At 46.7% G+C, this 19,621-nt stretch overlaps 1 long non-coding RNA gene across 1 annotated transcript in view; it reads left to right on the top strand.

Annotated features, from left to right (window-relative positions):
• The first annotated feature begins 5,048 nt into the window (after positions 1–5,048).
• LOC101678268 overlaps positions 5,049–19,621 on the top strand; it is a 48,002-nt gene continuing 33,429 nt past the window's right edge. The window contains exons 1-3 of the long non-coding RNA XR_199902.3: positions 5,049–5,681; positions 8,318–8,440; positions 15,321–15,435. This is a non-coding gene — a long non-coding RNA (uncharacterized LOC101678268). The remainder of the gene's footprint in view (positions 5,682–8,317; positions 8,441–15,320; positions 15,436–19,621) is intronic.

Consider the following 19,621-nt stretch of genomic DNA (forward strand, 5'->3'; position numbering starts at 1 on the left):
AGCCAGTGACAGAGGCTTTGCTAAGGCCAGAGTCAGATGGGTACCACAAGGAAAAGAGGAGATGGCAGCAAGGTCTAATGGTGGTGGAGCTTAAACAAAGCCACCCCTGGAAAATAGGAGTTTCGTCCTGAGTGGTGTAATACTGAAGGATAGTGTCCTGTCTATTGGGGCATTTAGTAAAGGGGCTTGAGACTATGAGACCAAGGGTGGCAATCTTATGAGGAGTCATTTTTGTGGGAGAGAGATGACTTGGAGAGAGAGGAATCTTCTGGATGGTTGATGGTGAAGGAAAATAAGGAAGGGAGAGGTAGAAATGAAAGGTTCTATAGAAACAAAGGAAACCTGTGAAAACTACTTCACCTTACTGTAGAAACAGAAGAGGACACTTTTTTAAAAATTTTATTTATTTATTTGACAAGCAGAGATCACAAGTAGGCAGAGAGACAGAGAGGCAGAGAGAGAGAAGAGGAAGCAGACTCCTCACTGAGCAGAGAGCCTAATATGTGCTTGATCCCAGAACTCTGGGATCATGACCCGAGCCGAAGGCAGAGGCTTAACCCACTGAGGCACCCAGGTGCCCCAGAAGAGAATACTCTTGAACTAAAACTGAGAGAACCTCTCAAGTACTTTACCCTTGTCTACACAGAACCACCTGCAAGTCCTGGTTGAGAAAAACATCAGATATTTAAAATAGAACATGGAAGCCAACATCTACACAAACCTATGATAAGACAGGGAATGAGAGTCAAAATATTTTCAGCTGATATAATTCCCTCCAAAACCAGTGGTGAAGGAGAGCAAAAATGTTTGCAGAACACCCTGACTTGAATGAAAGTTTCTTAAACAAATATTTGCAGATAGGAGGAAAAAAAGCCAAAACCAACCCACCTCAAATCATGAATTTGAAAACTCAGACAGGAAGTGGGCAAAACAGAAATGGTAGATGCAAAATGAGTGTTTACTAAATTCAGGAAAGAAATAGGAAAGAACACAATCTCAGAAATGAAACAAATTGCAAGGTGCCCAGGGCGGAATAGATTTGACCGAACAATATAATAGGGGAGGGATGAAAACAGCTAAGAATGCCAAGTTCATGAAGGAAAGAGATTTAATAACACCAAAGAGAAACTTGTCTGGAGAAGGCAGGCAGAGAAGTGTCAACTTGTATGTAATTAGAGTCCCTGAAGAAAGAAAGAAAGAAAGAAAAAGACAACAAAAAATTAAAATGATAATACAATAACACTCTCTGGAAATAAAATAAGATCTGAATTCCTGTGTTCTAACTGTACCTGGGGTAATAGACCTGGAACACTCAGCTCCAAGATGTTAGACTTTGGGGGTAAAGAAACAAATCCTCTGGACCTTGAATTTGAAAAGACTAATTCCTTATGATGGAAAGGAAATCAGCTTGGCATCAGACTTCTTCATAGAAACATACAAGGAAGGACAACAATGGGACATTTTCAAGGAACTCAAGGGAAAAAGTACAAACCATGGATTTTTAGATCCAAGTGAACATATATAGAAAGGCAAAAGGATAGTTCCGAACATGCAAGGTCTCAAAATACCACATTCACAAATCATTCTTGAGGAATCTGAGCATCCCTATTCTTCTTTTTAATCATAAGGAGGCCTGGGTTTGAGTCTTTCTAGGGCCATTCTGCTGTGTGACCTTGGCAAGTTATTTCCTTTCCCTGGACTGGTGGCCGGAAGTCTTTGAGATCTCTTGTGGCATGAAAACCATGTTGGTTTTCTTTGGTCTTAATGAAGAGCCTAGGACTGCGGACCTGGTGAAATGGAGTAGAGAGAGCGGGGTGCTGTGGCCAGATGGACTTGGGTTGGAATACTTTCTCTGCCCCATCCATCACCTATCCATCCTCATGCCAGCCACTCATCAAATTTCGGAGATCCCGCAAAGTTCGAGAAGCCACTAGTAGGCCCTGTGGATGGATACAGGACAGCCAAGCAGATCTGGGGAGCTTACGTCCTAGTGGGAGAGGAAGACATTTAACTTAGAGTCCCACAAATGTCTACTTACAAACTGTGGTAAGTGACGTGAGGAAAGTATGCAGGATTCTCTGAGCGTGGATAGAGCATGGGACTGTGAGAGCCTAGGGAAGGCTTCCTCCAGAAGATGACACCGAGCCTGGAATGATGCGTGGTCTCCCAGGGGAAGGGGGCAGAGTAGGACATTCTGGGCAGAGGGGACAACACAGGCTGAGAGTACCGTGGTAAGAGAAAGCACAAATCTTTGTGGCTCCAGGTGGCAGAGGCAAGTGGCCAAGTGACGGGACAGAGGTAGGGGCCGGATCCCAGGGCGAGGATGTGGTCTGTCGGTAATAGCACTGGGAACACATTGAAACTTTTGGAACAGGGAGGCAGGATGAAAAGATCGTTCTCACTGCACTGGGGAGAATGACTCAGTGGTGGGGGAGCAGGCAGGGAGGAATGTGGGCAGCTCATGTCTTTGCTGTGTGGCTCTGGGTACGTCACTGAACTTCTCTGAGCCTTAATCTACTCTCTTGTAAGAGTGGAATAATAATGATAGCCTACAGAACTGCCAGGAGGATATGATGAAATCAGGGATGCCAAATGCCTCGCACCAAACAGAAGGTTCGGCGGCTCTGACTCCGTGTTACTGTTTAATTTACCTCAGAGGAATGTGGAGTCTCTAAAAACAGTTTATGGTATGGTACCGTCTTTTCCTCTCTTCTCCGTCCCTGTCCGGGCCTTCTGCCCCTCACACCCGTTTAGGAATGTCTTTGACAGGAATTGAATGTAACTTCACTTTGAGTAGGTAAAATGACTCCCTGGGTCAGAAACACATGTGGGGAGCAAAAGGACCCATGAACCAGAGAAGAGTGGGTCCCTGGGATCTGATCTTTAAGCCTCTCGTTCCCTTGTCACTGTTTTGAGGCTTCAGCTCAGCACTTGATTCAGATCTCCTAGAACAAGGATAAAATCCTTCCTTTCCAAAGGAAGCATTGAGGTGTGAGAGATTTTCTTTCTCTTGCTGCTCTCTCCTTTTTTTTTTTTTTTAAAGATTTTTATTTACTATTTATTTGACAGACAGAGATCACAAGTAGGCAGAGAGGCAGGCAGAGAGAAGAAGGAGGGAAGCAGGCTCGCCGCTGAGCAGAGCCTGATGCAGGGCTCGATCCCAGGACCTGACCCAGGGATCATGACCTGAGCCAAAGGCAGAGGCTTTAACCCACTGAGCAGTCGCCCCTGCTCTCTCCTTTTAAAAATTCTACTTTCTGTTTGCTTCAGACATGTAAACTAGTTTGAATCTCCAACTTATTGAGCCCCAAGGCAGTGAGAACCCAGCTTTGACAAAGCTCCCCCATCCGCTCACCCGTTAGGAGAATGACAGGCAAACAACCATTCATTGCATGCATATGGCCTGTGAAGACTGGCCTCAGAATTTTATGTACTGACCTCTTTTATTTTTATGTGAGGTTTAATATACATATGATGAAATGTACTGCACATTCCAATCTTAAATGTGCAGCTCAGTGACATTTTACAAATAGAACTTCGACTGTATCCAAGATCTAGAACATTCCCAGCACCCTAGAAGGTCTCCTGTGTCCTCTTCCTGGTCAGTACCACCCCTGCCCCCAGAGGTCACGATTCTCTGGACTTCTGTCACCACTGGGTACTTTCACCCATTCTTAAATTTCACACAAAGGAGATCTAGTCTCTTAGTTTCTAAATGAATCAGGAAACCTCTTTCTTGATGGATAAAAAAGAATAAGCCCCTTCTTTGCAAGTATTTAATAAGCCATAACAGCTGATGCATCTCAGCCACAATAGATGGTTAATAAATGTCCCTTCCCTCCCTGTCCCAGCAGAGCAGGAGTTCCTGCAGGGCTGGGATGTGAACCCTCCTGCTTAATGATTCCAACAACTGTGTTTTCTATCAAAGGGCTGCTGCTTCTTGCCATTGGCTTTGGGAACAAGGGGGTCATCACTCTGAACTGTATATGAGCTTCCTGGTGGCTCTGTCAAGTTTACCCTGCACTGGATTCAGTGGGAAAGGAGAGAGTTGGATGCTGGATCCATTAGGAATGATGCTCTGGAATTTAAAACAAATTAGTTTCATTTCCTTCCTTGAATGAAAGAAATATGGAGGCAGACCCACCCAATGCTGATGCCGCCGGTCCTTGATGCCACCAGGGGCCCAGAATCTTTCCTGGTAGAACCATTCCCATCACAGAGTACCCAGTTTGAGCTAGCTGGACGGACCCTCTGCTCCTTGCAACCAAACATACTGGCCTTTAGCAGTTTTAAGTCAAGATCACTGAGTGCTTTATAAAGAAATTCAGCTTATGTCAATAATGGAATCAGAGGAAGTTTTTGTGAGTTCATTCTGGTGAAGGCAAAACATCTCACATTGTTGTCAATAGTCTTCCACATTTGTTTACAAAGTTTAATATGGAAGAGAGGGTTATTTGTGCTGGCAAACACGGACATAAATTTTAGTAGAACACAGCAGCATGGTAAAAACAATATTCACATCCAATTAGGAAATTCATGGAGCAGAAATGAACTCGGAATTGGTGCTGGTGCACATATTTGAAAATAGAGATAAAACAAGCTGTAATGGTATATCAATTGAAATAGATATTGTACTTATTTGTATGTACACACATGCATGGAGAGTAATTACAACATTTTTTGTGGCAAAGATGATATTTAATAGAAAACATGTTTCAATATGGTAGCAGGGCCAGAACTAGGGGTAGGGGAGGAAGGTGTCCATCTCTGGGGCAAAGTTCAAGGGGGGTGTCTCCAAAAAATATAGTAGTCAAGACAAATAGTATATTTTTAAAAAGATTTTATTTATTTATTTGACAGAGAGACAGAGAGAGATTACAAGTAGGCAGAACAGCAGGCGGGGGGAAGCAGGATCCCTGCTGAGCAGAGAGCCTGCTGTGCAGCTCCATCCCAGGACCCTGAGATCATGACCTGAGCTGAAGGCAGAAGCTTAATCCACTGAGCCACCCAGGTGCCCCAACAAATAGTATTTTAAAAATCAGAATTAATGTAAAAATCCATGTGAAAAAATATCAACATTTTGAATAGACAGGATCAGGATTATCGATTTTTCCTTTTATCTCAGTCATCCAGTATGATTTGGTACAGCACTGGAAAGCAAGATGTTTTGGTTTTGTTTTTGCTGTTTGCCCTCAGTCAGATTTTTTAATGTTTGAACCTTTGGAGAATTACCTTGTAAGTCATTTTAAGTGTTTACAGTGGAATTTTGTGAGTCCTCTAAATTGTGTTCAGAAGAAACAAAGTCTTTAATCACAATGTTCCACAAGTGTGCCAAAAAACTCTGTAACTTTTAAAACTTGTATCAAATTTTAGGTATTATAAACAAAGCCCTGAGCAAATTTCAGTGATTTCACACTAGAAAACATTTACATTTATCCCTCCAAAGCGAGAGAGTTGTTGAATAAATTAGCTGATGGGACCTTAAATGGTGGCCAAGATTTAAATTAGGAATTCAGTAGTTTTTCTTTGACTTGTGGGAAGAATGTTTTGATGGAGTGCCTATTTTTAATTGGGCAAATTTATATTTTGTGCTTGAACTGCAGGGAAGACGGAAGGGCTGACATTTTGCGGCATCTGCGATTGGCAAAATATTAAAAAGAATTACAAAGTCAAGTTATGTGGTGAGTTTTATCTTCTCATCATATTTGTTAAAGAAAGATATTTTAAATGAAGGTTAAAAAGACACTACCTGTGAAAATATTTGGGCTTAAATAGTTGACCATTCCTATCTAAAGAAATTAGAAGTGAAAATATCCTTCAGTTGACAAAATTTGCTCAGAGCTTCCTAGGCATCTGCAGAGAAACTATATTCTTACTGAAGAGTATTCTTATTAAAAATATTGTGATTTCAACAATAGCCAAACTATAGAAAGAGCCCAAATGTCCATCGACTAATGAATGCATAAAAAAGTTGCGGTATGTGTGTATATAGTGGAATATTATGCAGCCATAAAAAAGAATGAACTCTTACCATTTACAACAATATGGATGGAGCTAGAGTGTATTATGCTAAGTGAAAAATAAGAAAGAGAAAGAAAGAAAATACCATATAATCTCACTTATATGTGGAATTTTTTTTTTAAATTTATTTGACAGACAGAGATCACAAGTAGACAGAGAGGCAGGCAGAGAGAGAGAGGAAGGAAAGCAGGCTCCCTGTTGAGCAGAGATCCCGATGCGGGGCTCGATTCCAGGATCATGACCTGAGCCGAAAGCAGAGGCTTTAACCCACTGAGCCACCCTGACGCCCCTCATATGTGGAATTTAAGAAAGGAAACAGATGAACATATAGAAAGGGGGAAAAGCAAAAAAGGAGAAAGGTATACAGGCCACTGAAGGTTGCTGGAGGGGAGGTGGGTGGGGGCTGAGCTAGGTGGCTGATGGGCATTAAGGAGGGCACTTGTGATGAGCACTGAGTGTTATATGTAAGTGATGAATCATTGACTTCTACCCCAGAAACCAATATTATACTCTATGTTAACTAAAATTTAAATTAAAAAAATATTGTGATCTACAGAGAAGAATCTTCAAAGCAGATCAGCAATTCCCATTTTACTAATCCAAAAATATAATCTTGAAGATGATTATAGCAATTCTTTGAGAGAGGAAAAGGGAGACCATATATATATATATATATATATATACATATATATATATATTTTATGAATAGATTTTTAAAAAATTAACATATAATGTGTTATTTGCCCCAGGAGTACAAGTCTGTGAATCGTCAGGCTTACACACTTCACAGCACTCAACATAGCATATACCTTCCCCAATGTCCATAACCCAACCACCCTATCCCTACCCTCCTACCGCCCAGCAACCCTCAGTTTGTTTTATGAAATTAAGAGTTTTCTTATGGTTTGTCTCCCTCCCAATTCCATCTTGTTTCATTTTTTCCTTCCCTACCTCCCAACCCCCCCATTTTGCCTCTCAAATTCCTCATATCAGGGAACTCATATGATAATTGTCTTTCTCTGATTGAGTTACTTGGCTCAGCATAATATCCTCTAGTTCCATCCAGGTCTTTGCAAATGGTAAGATTTCATTTCTTTTGATAGCTGCATAGTATTCCATTGTATATCTATACCATATCTTCTTTATCCATTCATCTGTTGATGGACATCTAGGTTCTTTCCATAGTTTGGCTATTGTGGACATTGCTGCTATAAACATTCAGGTGCACATGCCCCTTCAGATCACTACATTTGTATCTTTAGGGTAAATACCCAGTAGTGCGATTGCTGGGTCATAGGGTAGCTCTATTTTCGACTTTTGGGGAAACCTCCATGCTCTTTTCCAGAGTGGTTGCACCAGCGTGCATTCCCACCAACAGTGTAGAGGGTTCCCCTTTCTCTGCATCCTCGCCAGCATCTGTCATTTCCTGACTTGTTAATTTTAGCCATTCTGATTGGTGTGAGGTTGTATCTCTTTGTGGTTTTGATTTGTATTTCCCTGATGCCAAGTGATGTGGAGCAGTTTTTCCTGTGTCTGTTGGCTATCTGGATGTCTTCTTTGCAGAAATGTCTGTTCATGTCCTCTGCCCATTTCTTGATTGGATTATTTGTTCTTTGGGTGGTGAGTTTGATGAGTTCTTTATAGATTTTGAATACTAGCCCTTTTACGTCATTTGCAAATATCTTCTCCCATTCTGTCAGTTGTCTTTTGGTTTTATTGACTGTTTCCTTTGCTGTGCAAAAGCTTTTGATCTTGATGAAGTCCCAATAGTTCATTTTTGCCCTTGCTTCCCTTGCTTTTGGCAATGTTTCTAGGAAGAATTTGCTGCGATTGAGGTCGAAGAGGTTGCTGCCTGTGTAGGAGACCATATTTAAAAAAAAACAACAACACATATTCTTTAGAAAAATACCAGTAACATGATATTAGAAACAGATGTGCCTAAGAAATTGATTGAAGTATGTGCATATATACCAAAGTTCTTCTTTTTGTTACTTTAATGCTCAGATAATAAATACTGTAAGTTGCTAACAATTTAATGTATATATGAAATAACAATTTAATGTTTCTTAAAAATAAATTTTCAACGTGAGAATAGCTTTATATTGGCTGAAAAATTGCAAAGATGGTACAGAGACCTTCCATGTACCTCCTCACCCAGCTCCACCCCATACTGACATCATACACTCGTGTGGTATATTTGTTATCATTAATGAACCAATATTGGTGCATTCTTATTAATTAAAGACCCTGCTTCATTCACATTTCCTTCACTTTGGCCTTCTTTTTTCTTTTCCAGGATCTCCTCCAAGCTGTCGCACTAAATTTAGTTGTGAAGTCTCCTTAGGCTCTTCTTGGCAGTGACAGCTTTTCAGCCTTCTTGTTTTCGACGACCTTGACAGTTTGGGGGATTACTGGTCAGGTACGCCTCTCCTGGACTTTGCTGTTTTTCTCAAGCTTAGACCAGGGTTATGAGTTTTGGGGAGGAAGACCAGAGGTCAAGCGTCTTTCTCATCATACTTATCAGCATACACTGTTCATGTTGGCCTTGATCCCGTCAGCTGTCTCCACGGGTATGCTACTCTTCTCACGGTTTCTCCACCATGCCTTCTGGGGGGAAGCCATTAGGTATAACCTCCACTGAAGGCTAGGGGCCTGTGCCCTTCTTTCCTGAGCCCAGAGCATCTGCATGAGTTATTTGGAATTCTTTCACACCGGTGATTTGTCTCGTCTCCCGCATTTATTTATTCATTCAAGCATTGATTTATAGCACCATGGCCCCATGGATATGTATTTTATACGTCGGGTTATAATCTGATACTTTTTTATTTTGTTGCTTAAACTGTCCCAGCTCTGCCCTTTTGAAGCTCTTTCAGTTGGCTCCTGTGTCTTTTTGACGTAACCCTCATTGTGAGGTTTTTGTGGGAGCGTTTGGACTGGAGCATTTTAGACACTTTGGCAATTATAGTTTATATGTTGATTTCTTTGTTTTTGAGGAAGGGAAATTAGGTGTAAAAGTCTCTAGCCTGAGATTTAGTTCCTATTCTTGAAGGATGGCTGGAGACCAGTCCTTCAGGCTGGCTCCCTCTCCAAGGCCCTGGGCCCATGGCCTGGGATGCCTGTCAACAAGAGTTCTGGGGCTAAACGGATGGAAGCACAGCTCCAGACCTGGGCTATTTTCCTCCCCTCCCCAGGGCATGGGGAGCTTTGGAGGAGAACTTCGAGGAAGGCCTAGCCTAAGCCAAGGAATGGGTCCCCAGGCATGCCCTTCCCAGAAACAAGGCAGTATGGGTGACCCCTGGGGCCTGCCCCCAGCTCCCAGCTCCCACGATCACTTGCTTCAGAATCTTGGGCAAGCCTCTTAACCTTTGTGAGCTTTGGATTCCTGACCTGTAAAATGCCTCCCTCGTGGGGTCCGTGCGAGGGTTAAGGGGCATAATGTGTGTGAAGGGTGTAGAACCCTGATGAGGAAGGTAGGCAGCCCATCAGTGATAGCTTGCTGCTACTGTGTTTTGCAATGACTAACAAACTGTTTCAAGGGGCACCTCGGTTTTGAAAATAAATGGTGCAGTTATAAAGGCAGATGGGTTTGCAGTGTGTAAAACCCTCAACCTCAGCCAAACTAGGCTGGGGACGGCGATGGTGCCCAGAAATGTGACCAAATAACTTGCTGTGAATAGACACCATGACCCTGCCCTAGGTCTGTGGGAGGAGGAGCTCCTTAAAGAGCAGTTGAATGGGGGTGATTGCTGAGGGGGGGTCCGGGGCCACCTTCCCCACCTAGGCCAACCCTGGGAAGACATGGATGGGAGGGTATGCCAGCACTGCCCTTCTCCATCATGGGATTCCCCAGCCCTCGCCTCTACCCTGATCCCCGCTGGGAGGGAAGTGGCCACCTCACTGGCTGCAGCTGGGCCTCAGAGAGAGGCTTCTCAGGAATGGGGGTGGATGGCAGCTGTTGCTTGGCTGTGCTGGAATACTATGAGCCAGGGGGAGCCGTAGCTACTGGTACCCAGCCCTGCAGGGTCTGTATACGCCCTTCCCCATACACACCCATGCTTCTGGGCACATACATGCTTCTGGGCACACACACCCACATGCTGTCACTCTCCCTGCCTGTGCTTCCATGCACTCACACTAACCACAGGAGGTAGGAGGAAGAAAGACCCCAACAGACACGCACATCCTAATTGCAAAATCTGTGACAATGTTACCTTTCACGGCCAAAGGAGACTTTGCAAATGTGCTGAAGGATTTTGAGATGGGGAGAGTCGCCGGCATTTTGCAGGTGGGCCCAGTATAATCACAGGCCTCTTTATAAATGAAAGAAGGAGGCAGGAGAGAGATTTGGTGTTGACTCTGAAGATAGGAGACGAGGCCCCAAGCCCAGGAGTGCAGGCAGCCTCTGGGAGCTGGAAAAGACTGGGAAACAGATTCTCTTCTGGCCTCCAGAAGGACACAGCCCTTCTGACCTGTTTTGGACTTCTTACCTCCAGAACTGTAAAATAATAAATTTGTTGCTGGTTGAAGCCCCTATGGTTTAAACACCATTAAAAGTCTTCATGCACGTTGTGTATATGGCATCAAGATCAAGAAATAGAATGTTGCCAGCACCCCCGAAACAGTAATCATTCATATATTACCTTCTTGGTTTCTGGTTCATTCAGAAACCACTGCACGTCACCTTCGGGATTTTTCTTGAACTTATTTACTCAACGTTTTTCTTGATTCACATCTTTTTCTTTTTCCTTTTCTTTCTTTTTTTTTTCTAATTTTATTTATTTATATGACAGAGAGAGATCATAAGTAGGCAGAGAGGCAGGCGGGGGAGGGGGTGGCGGGAAACTGGCTCCTTGCTGAGCAGAGAGCCTGATGCAGGGCTCAATCCCAGGACCCTGAGATCATGACCTGAGCCGAAGGCAGAGGCTTAACCCACTGAGCCATCCAGGCTCCCCCCTCTTGATTCACATCTTTACTTAACTGAATCTATTTGAAAAGAAACTTTCTATCACTTTGTTGAAAATTAAAAACTACTAATAAGAGCCATTATTTATGGGAGCCTGGATTGGCTTAGTCCGCTAAGCGTCTATCTTCGGCTCAGGTCATGATCCCAGGGTCCTGGGATCGAGTCTCACTTCGGGCTCTCTGCTCAGCGGGGAGCCGACTTCTCCCTCTCCCTGTGCCCCTCATGCCTGCTTGTGCGCTCTCTCTCCCCACATCTTTCAAATGATTACATAAAATATTGATGGCAAGTATTCTATTTGAAGGCAAGTATAAAGATAATTGTTACTTAAATTCTAGGCAGACCCTCCTCCTTGCTACCTACTCTGCACCTGACAGTTGTTTTCTTTATTAAAAGGGGGAATTAGCGGAGGATTTGACAGGTGGTAAGGACTGACTTGCACCAGACCCAGGCTTTCACTTGTATCTAATCATGAGGCTTGGGTCATAAATGAAAAAGAACATTAGATAATGTTACTTAATACGAAATCGGCCTCCCCTTGGCCCCCACCCCGCACTTAATGTCCCAGGCCACCAGCATGTCCCAGCCCCACACCTCACGAAGGAACCAGGTGGAGGGGGGCACTGAAGTGTGACTCCTCTCAGAATGGCCTGCCCCTCACTAGCTGTGGAAGCTCAGATGGGTGACTTAGCCTCTCTGAGCCAATAGTTTCTTCACTGGCAAAGGACAAAGATAGTCATTATTTGTGGTAGCCATGTTCTTGAAAGCAGCTGGGAACACCAAACCAGCAAAAACTGAACCCTTATTCTAGGGAAAATACAGCGTTAGTTTTCTGCAAGCCTCTGGTTGCATTTTCGTCAGTTGATCAATGTGTAGCCTTGTTTTATGTGGGTTACTGTTTAGACAGCTTATTTAATATAAATGATGGATTCATTAACAAAAGGACGCTCATCTGATATGCTGATTTTCTCTGGAAGGCACACGGTAGCCTTTTTGCACCTAGAACAACACTTGACAGAACTTCAACACTAAATTTCGGGCCAACTTAAATAGTGAAATCCCCAGTAAAAAACACAAAAATTTGAAAAGTGTGGCTCTAAATAGACTGCAGAAAGGCCACTTGTTTGCAGTGTGAGACTATAAAGCAGGGTGTCACCTTGTTGAACTTCATCTGGGAACGTGGGAATAGGGGCACTCAAATTTTTTGCCACATTGCGCATGTCTATAAACGATCCTGAAAGACAAGGAGTATTGATTGGGGGGTTCAAGACATTTCATTGAGCAGGTGAATGAGTAATTATGGAATCAGTGAAAACTGGGACTGACCTCTTTGGGTTGACCCAAGGGTTAACAAAGTAAGAGAAAGAGGCCCTACTATGAGGCTTGCCACACAGTAGGTCCTCAGTCCATGGTCATTGTCACTGCTCTTTTTCCACTATTCCCTGGCTCTGTGACTTCAGCACATCAGACTCTGGGACAGTGAGGTGCTTTCAGAACAGGTGCTGTGAGGCTGGGTGACAGGAGGGAGGCGGAAGGGTACAGCACTGAGCTGGTGCTCAGAACTATTGCCGAATCTGAGTTGAATTTCCTGCAGCACCTGTAGTTCCGTTCTGAGAGGTCATGGCTATCCCCCTCCTGAGACAAGGACAGCTGAGCATATGCGGGAAAGCAGGACAGGCTGGACCACCAGTGTGAGGGGAGAGATGCCCTCACACTGTGCCGGCCCTGGCACCTACCTCGAAGGATTTTCTATAAAGGCATGTTGGGCCTGGGTGCTGGAGGAAAGCAAAGCACAGGCATGGGATTTGATGTTTAGGGTAGAAGGGAGCCATGGAGGTCTGTGGAGCAGGGCTGTGATCAGAATGGAGAGGGCGTTTAGAATGCAGCTCTGGAACTAATTAGTATGGAGGAGGCGCCTAGAAACAAGGCTGGGGGGAGCCTGCCTGATGGGTGGTGAAGGCCAAGGGAAGGGAGCTGCCACCCAGTCCGGGGTCTTTCGGAGCCCCTACTGCTTCCTGTTCTGTGGCTGCGGTTCACTCAAGGAACCCCCTGACATGGGTATAGTGAGTGCTGTGGGCCCTGCCCCTCTCCCTAGGGCTTCATCTGCTGAAGCCGCCAAGCGTGCAGGGCTCCCCAGTGCTCGGCAACCTTTCCTCCGCTCGCTGAATTTTTCATTAAGAAAAATGGTCACCAAAGAGCAGCGGCTGGGTAAAGTTTCACCAGCACTGCATGGGAGATGAAGGAGCCAGACCCAAAAGTGTGCTCAAGTGTGACGCGGCCTCCCTCTTCGGTCTCCTGCACACACACACGAGCGTGTAACAGCCCCGAGGATCCAGGCAAGTGCACACCAACGTCAGCACTGTCCTAGTAGTGCTTAACACACACAAGGATGACGTGTGCCACAGCCACGGGCTGACACAGGACGCGTTATAACGTGAGGCTTGGGAGTCGGGCAGTGGCTTGAATCCACACTCCAAAACTTCCCAGGCAAGAAACTTAACCTTTCCGTGCCTCAGTGTTCTCATCTGTAAAATGGGGGTTACTTAATAGAACCTCCCTCAGATGTCTGTTGGGAGGGTTTGATGCGATCACTGACGCATAGTGCTTAGCAAGGGGCCTGGCACGCCATCTGCGCTCCATCAGTGTTCGTTTCGTGAACATTCTTAAGGAGAAGCTCACTAAAATGGAGTCAGGAGGTCGGGCAGGCGGAGCTCGCAAGTCTTACCACTCATAGCCGATTGAAAATCCAACAGGAAGCCAGGGAGCATGCAGGTGGATGCAATTTTACTACCCCAGTGGTAGGGAGAAAGGCTTTCCTTGCCTCCCCAGAGCCCTGCCAAAGAGAGACTGTCTTGCTCAGCCAATGAGAAGCCGCTATACTTCAACTCCCAGTCTACTCCAATGGGCTCTTTGTTTACAACCTTTCAACCCCACCCCTGCCTCTATAAAAGGGTATTCCTCCTAGTTGGTCTGTAGCTGTACCTGTAGGATTGCCACGGTTAACTGTTTCCGATTGCAGTTCTCTGCTATGCCCGAATAAACCCATCGTCTTCTGGTAAACTAACTGGCAGTTTGATTTTTAAGGTTAGCAGCCATTATCATTTCTTGGGTTTGGCGGTATGGACACACACCCCATAGACCAGTTCCTAAACTTCTGATTTCCCCTATTTCACAACCTCTATGTGGGGTAGGGCTTAAGGCGAGGGCCTTAGGTTTATTCAAGCAGCTTTTGACCACTTACTTTAAAATTGTGCACAGTGAACCGATTCTCACTTGGACAATGGTATTTCTAACACTTTAGGGGCTGACCCAAAAACTTTAATTAGAAAATCCTAATGGGGGCATCTGGGTGGCTGAGTCATTAAGCATTTGCATTTGGCTCAGGTCGTGATCCCAGGGTCCTGGCATTGAGTCCCACGTTGGGCTCCTTGCTCAGCGGGAAGCCTGCTTCTCCCTCTCCCCATGCTTGTGTTCCCTCTCTTGCTATTTCTGTCAAATAAATAAATAAAATTAAAAAAAAAAAAAAGAACCCTAATGAACGGGCACCGGGGTGGCTTAGTTGATGAAGCCTGGGACTCTTGATTTTGGCCTGTTCTGATCTCAGGATCCTAAGATCAAGCCCCAGGTGGGCTCAGCAGGGAGTCTGCTTGAGATTCATTCTCTTTGCCCCTCCCTCTGCTAACACACACTCTCTCAAATAAATAAATCTTAAGGGGAAAAAAAAAAAAGACCACAGAAGAAGAAAATCCTAATGGAGAAGAGGAGGAGAAAGGGGTAAGAGAGGAAGGGGAAGTGTGGAGGGTGACCCATTTCAGATTTTGGCCCTTCCTGAGGCCAGCTGCATCTCCTTGGGCCCCTCCTAAAGCACATTCATAGCCTTCCAGCAGATTCCCCTTTTGATTAAATAGCTTTGGTTGGATTCTCTTACTAATGCTGCCAAAACTAGTTCAGAGCCCGGTAAATGAGACACGGCCCTCCCTTCCTAGAGCTCAGCCAAGTGCAGGGATAGGCAGGCGAACAGTCCATAACCGTCCCCTTTGAGAAGTGGAGGGAAAAGTGTTTCTCCAAGGAAATGGTCTCTGAGGTGAAGAAGGGAGGAGGAGACAGTAGCCCCAGCAGGGGGTCATCAGACACTTCTAGGAGAGTCTGGCATATGCTATGCACCGACATCCATATGTGTACCTTTATACCTGTCATAAACGTTAACCATCTCTGCTGCTGAAGAGCTTCATAGTCCCCATGCATTTCCCCGCACATGGTCGAAGTGGGGACAGTGTTATTCCTCCCTTCCCAAGGGCAGAGATAAGTCTCAGATGGGCCTACCTTTTCCTTCCAGCAGACTCCAGGAAGTACTCAGAACCTAGAACCCGAGGCTGAGGCATCAGTGAAACGTCCATCAAGAGGACAGGAGGCAGAAGCACCTCCACGGAGGTGTTGAGAACCAAGGAAACCAGGTTCTGGGGCAGTGGGAAACCTCTGGAGTTGGGGGTGGTGATGGGAGACTTGGGGATGGGCAGAGGGGATGCTGACAGCCAGTACCAAGCCTAGGGCAGAGCTGGGCCTGCAGGACACATGAGGGAGATGCTTTGGGCTTTTGGCCTTGCTGGGCGCTGAGAGCATCTGTTTGAATACAGTGCCCTTGGGGGTGCTCGGAAGGCACTGGATGCCAGGGGGAGCTTTGATGGCCTACTGCATTTACCTAGCGACACAGCCCAGTCCCCTGTGCCTGGCCCTAACTTAAAAATATTTACATCAACATCTTGGGGAGAGAGAGAGATGGAGACAAAAAGGGAGAAGGTGAGTGCTGGGCGCCACACCAGATACACAGCACCGTCTTATTTCATGCTTTCAACCAGCCTGTGAGGCAAATTTCTTATTCTCCTTTTTCAGATGAGGAAAGAAAGAGTCAAAGAGATGATGCCTCAGGCCTCAGGTCACACAGGTAGCAAGTAGCAACAGAGCCAACCTTGTTACAAAGGAACCACTCCAGCCTAGCGTTTGTCTAGCCAGCAGACCTATGGTCTGAAACTCAGCCTGTGCTGTGGGAGGGAGTAGTGTGCCTGCAGACAGCCAGGAGAGAGGTCAGGGAGCTTGTCAAATCCATCTTCTGGCAAGAGCCCCGTTCCCCACCTCCACCTCCCTTCCTGGCACTTACTCACTCCTGGTTTACACAGACTCCTAACAAAGGGCCCCTGTGGGGAAAGAGTGCTGGTCCAGCAGTAGTCATTAGCATCTCTCTGTGTCTCTTCCCTTATCTGGAAAATTGAGATGAAAAAAGAAGTGCTTCAGGAAGGAGGGTTTTCTTCCAGTCAGAAAACCTTAAAGTCGTGGTGCCCTTCCTAGAATGCTGTGACACTTGGACATACGTCGTTCCATGGTACAAGAGCACATTTATGGAAGAAAATGTAACTACCTATCATGTCTTTGGGATAGTGTATCTTTAAAAAAAAACCTACATGTAGAGCTTAAAATCGAGAGAATGCCTCCCTTATTTATTTTGAGACTTTATGGGAAAGTCTCGCTCTGTGATGTTTCAGGCAAGACACCCAGGTCCAGCTCATCCACAGGTACCAGTTGGAGAAGCCCTGGGCTGGGGATGGGAGACTGGCATTCCAGCCCCTGGCTGGCCATCACCTTGAGGTTTGCCTTTGGACCAGTCACTCACCTGCTCTGGGCTTCTGTTCTCTGTGGATGCAGAGAGGGCATGAGGGTGGATCAGAGGTCATCTGGGGGCCTTTTTAGTGCCAACCTTCAAGGATGGACTGGATTCCTATCTGCCAGTGTCATTCTCAGGATCGTCCTGGGCCATGGTCAGACGTGAGGTCATCCTCCCCTGCGGTTCTCCATCTGTCCATCTGTGCCTCTACTCCCGCCCAGTGGAAACCATACGTGGGAGCTCTTTGGGCCAAGGAAAGGCTGCTCTTTCCCCTCACCTGAGACCCCGTCTCCCCAGTCTAGAGTCTCAAACCCCTGAACAATTGTCTGGGGGGGATCCAGGCTATTAAAGTAATTTACATAGTAATTAACAAGGTTCCATCAGCTGATTCCTGGAGCCAGAACACTCTGCCTCCATTTCCCTTTAGGGGTCCACATCCCAGGCTGGGACTGGGGTTTGGCTGGTGAGGCAGCAAGGGGAGGAATTTTCCATGCTCACGTGTTCCAGCTCCATACCCAGGGATGAGAAACAATGCCTGTGCGAGGGCCCCAGCTGGCTGGGTAATGAGGTCTGGGGCAAAGAGGCGCCCCGTGAGCATGCGGGGGCCTAAAGCCCCAAGAAAAAAAGGCAACCACGAGTCTCACAGCCATGTGTCTGTTCTCCAGACCAGGGCCCAGCGCCTCTCAGAACGCCTATTTCAAAATGACATGAGATTTCTCGTGTTAGGGCCCCCTAACAGCAAATTTTATGTAAGACTATAAGGAGTGTAAAACTACCCTGGTTATCAGCTTTGAGCCTCTCAGCAGTCCTGTGAGGGAGACACTGTCTTCTCCATCATGGGGTTGAGAAAATTGAGGCCCAGTGCAGTGACTGGCCCAGGGCTGCTCAGCCTGGGAGTAGCAGAGTGGGACCCAGCTCTCCCCACGTGGCCAGTGGCTTCTAAACAGCTCCGGGGCGTCCCAGGGTGCTCTCAGAGTGATTTGCCTCAAGGATCAGGGGTTGTTGAGAAGACTCTATCCACAAATACTCCCCTCTTCAGGGCAGCTGTTTACCTGCTGGACTTCTAGGGAGGGTTTTGTTTGAATTCCACAGCTAGAAAAGCTTTGAAAACCACTGTACTTGCATAGAACTGTCCCAAGAAGGAACCTGTTATAGGGTGACTTCAATGTGTGTCTCTAGTTATGAATAGAATCTATGCCATGGTGGCCTAATTGACTCTCTTAGGCTCTGATTGGTGGTCCCAACTCCCTGGCCTTTGGTGACCCCATCAGGCTCCTAGTAGCTGGGGGAAATGGGCGATTCTGGGGTCTCCACAAGCTTGGAGTGATTTTCCTACTCTTAGTCATGTAGCACGCATTTGTAGAGCTGTTAGTGCTCTGAAGATCTGAGCATAAAAAGAAAATGAGCCTGAGCCCTGCCCTCAGAGACCTTTGGGGAGACATAACACAGACTCATCAGCAGTGGTTCCCCGTAGACCACGTTCTGGTTGCGGTGGTGGAGGGTGTTCCAGATCCCATGGAAGGGAATGAGCAGGGGACTCCTGGTGGCCAGAACAGGGTGTATGTTCAAGAAGGCTACATAGAATTGGAGAAGGCTGGTCTGCTTTGAAGAAGAGGAGTTTGCTGGTGGGAAGGGAGGGAAGCACATTCTAGCTGAAGGGAACATATGAGGGCTGAAGGGAACATAGGAGGGCAGAGGGCATCTGTGTGGTTTAATTGGGTACATGGGACAGAGTGGAAGCAGGGGGAGGGAGGGCTGGTGAGGTTGGCAGCAGCCAGGACCAGGAGCCCAGGGAAGGGGCCATGGCCCTTGGGCCCTGTTACTGCCACCCCCTCTCTGGTTTTCTCCACAGGGCCCTTCCCCTTGGGGCACCCTAAGGAACAGCATAGGCTGTGGGTAGGGGTCTGTGGGGGTTTATTTGCCTGGGAGAATCCCCGCATCGGTGCCCCCGCTTCTGTGCTCTCCCCGACTCTGGGTCACAACTCCTAGGTCTTGCCCCTGGCTGGAGGTGGGGCCAGTGAGGCTCAGCAGGCTGCTTTCTGGAGATCTGGGGAAGAGGGTGAAAGTCACACCAGTGGGACAGCAGCTTCTCCCTGGGGACCTCAGTTGCCCCTTCTGCACCATAATGTGGTTGTTGCAGATGGTGGGTGCGACTCTTCTGGGCTGGAGTCCTCCTTTACAATCAAGGAACGTGTTTTAGTTTGGCTCCTCCCAGGAGTGGAGCCTGGAACAGGATTTGAGTGCAAGTTCTTCATTTCGGAGGTGGTCTCAGGAAGCAGCGGTAGGGATGTGAGAGGTGGAAGGAAGGGGTGCTTGACGGGCAGAGGACCCCTGGGGGCAGCTGGGGCTCCATGCCACTGGAGAGGCTGTGAACACGCGCCTTCAGAGCTGTCCTGTTCAAGGGGACAGGAAGGCCAGTCTTCACACCCCCCACTCCTGTCACTGTTTTGTTGAGGGCTGTTTCTGAGGGCCAGAGTGCCCCCTCTTCTGGCCTATCCCACGTTGGGTGTGCCATCCTCCTGCAGCCCGAGAAGGTCTTCAGGCCGAGTGATGGAGTCTGGCAATAAGAAGCCGTTGGGATGAAGGCAATGGTGTGTAGTGAACAGTACTTTCAATAGGAAGGTTGGCCAGGCACGGAGAGCATCCTCTTTAGAAATCAAAACCAGAGGGACCGAAGTGACTTCCTCTGGGTCACATAGCACATCAGCAGCAGGCTGAACAGAGAAGCCAAGCCTCAGGGCTCGTCCCCTAGGGCTCTTTCTGCCATCACTTGCCTTTCCCTCCACCCCCCATGTTGCCAGGTCTCCAGATCATCCTTGCCCCTCCTTCCACACATGGGGTAATAAGAAAATTTTGGTAGCACATGGAAATGTATCTTGAAAAAACACCAGATGGCTCTTCTCTAGAAGGCTTTGAGCCCTTCCCGGAAAAAGCCTTATCGCCTCCATCTTTGTACCCGTCCTCGACCCAGTGCCCCACACTCA

This window comes from Mustela putorius, unplaced genomic scaffold (genome assembly GCF_011764305.1).
Source record: "Mustela putorius furo isolate JIRA1106 unplaced genomic scaffold, ASM1176430v1.1 tig00003896_pilon_pilon_pilon, whole genome shotgun sequence".
Lineage (NCBI taxonomy): Eukaryota > Metazoa > Chordata > Mammalia > Carnivora > Mustelidae > Mustela > Mustela putorius.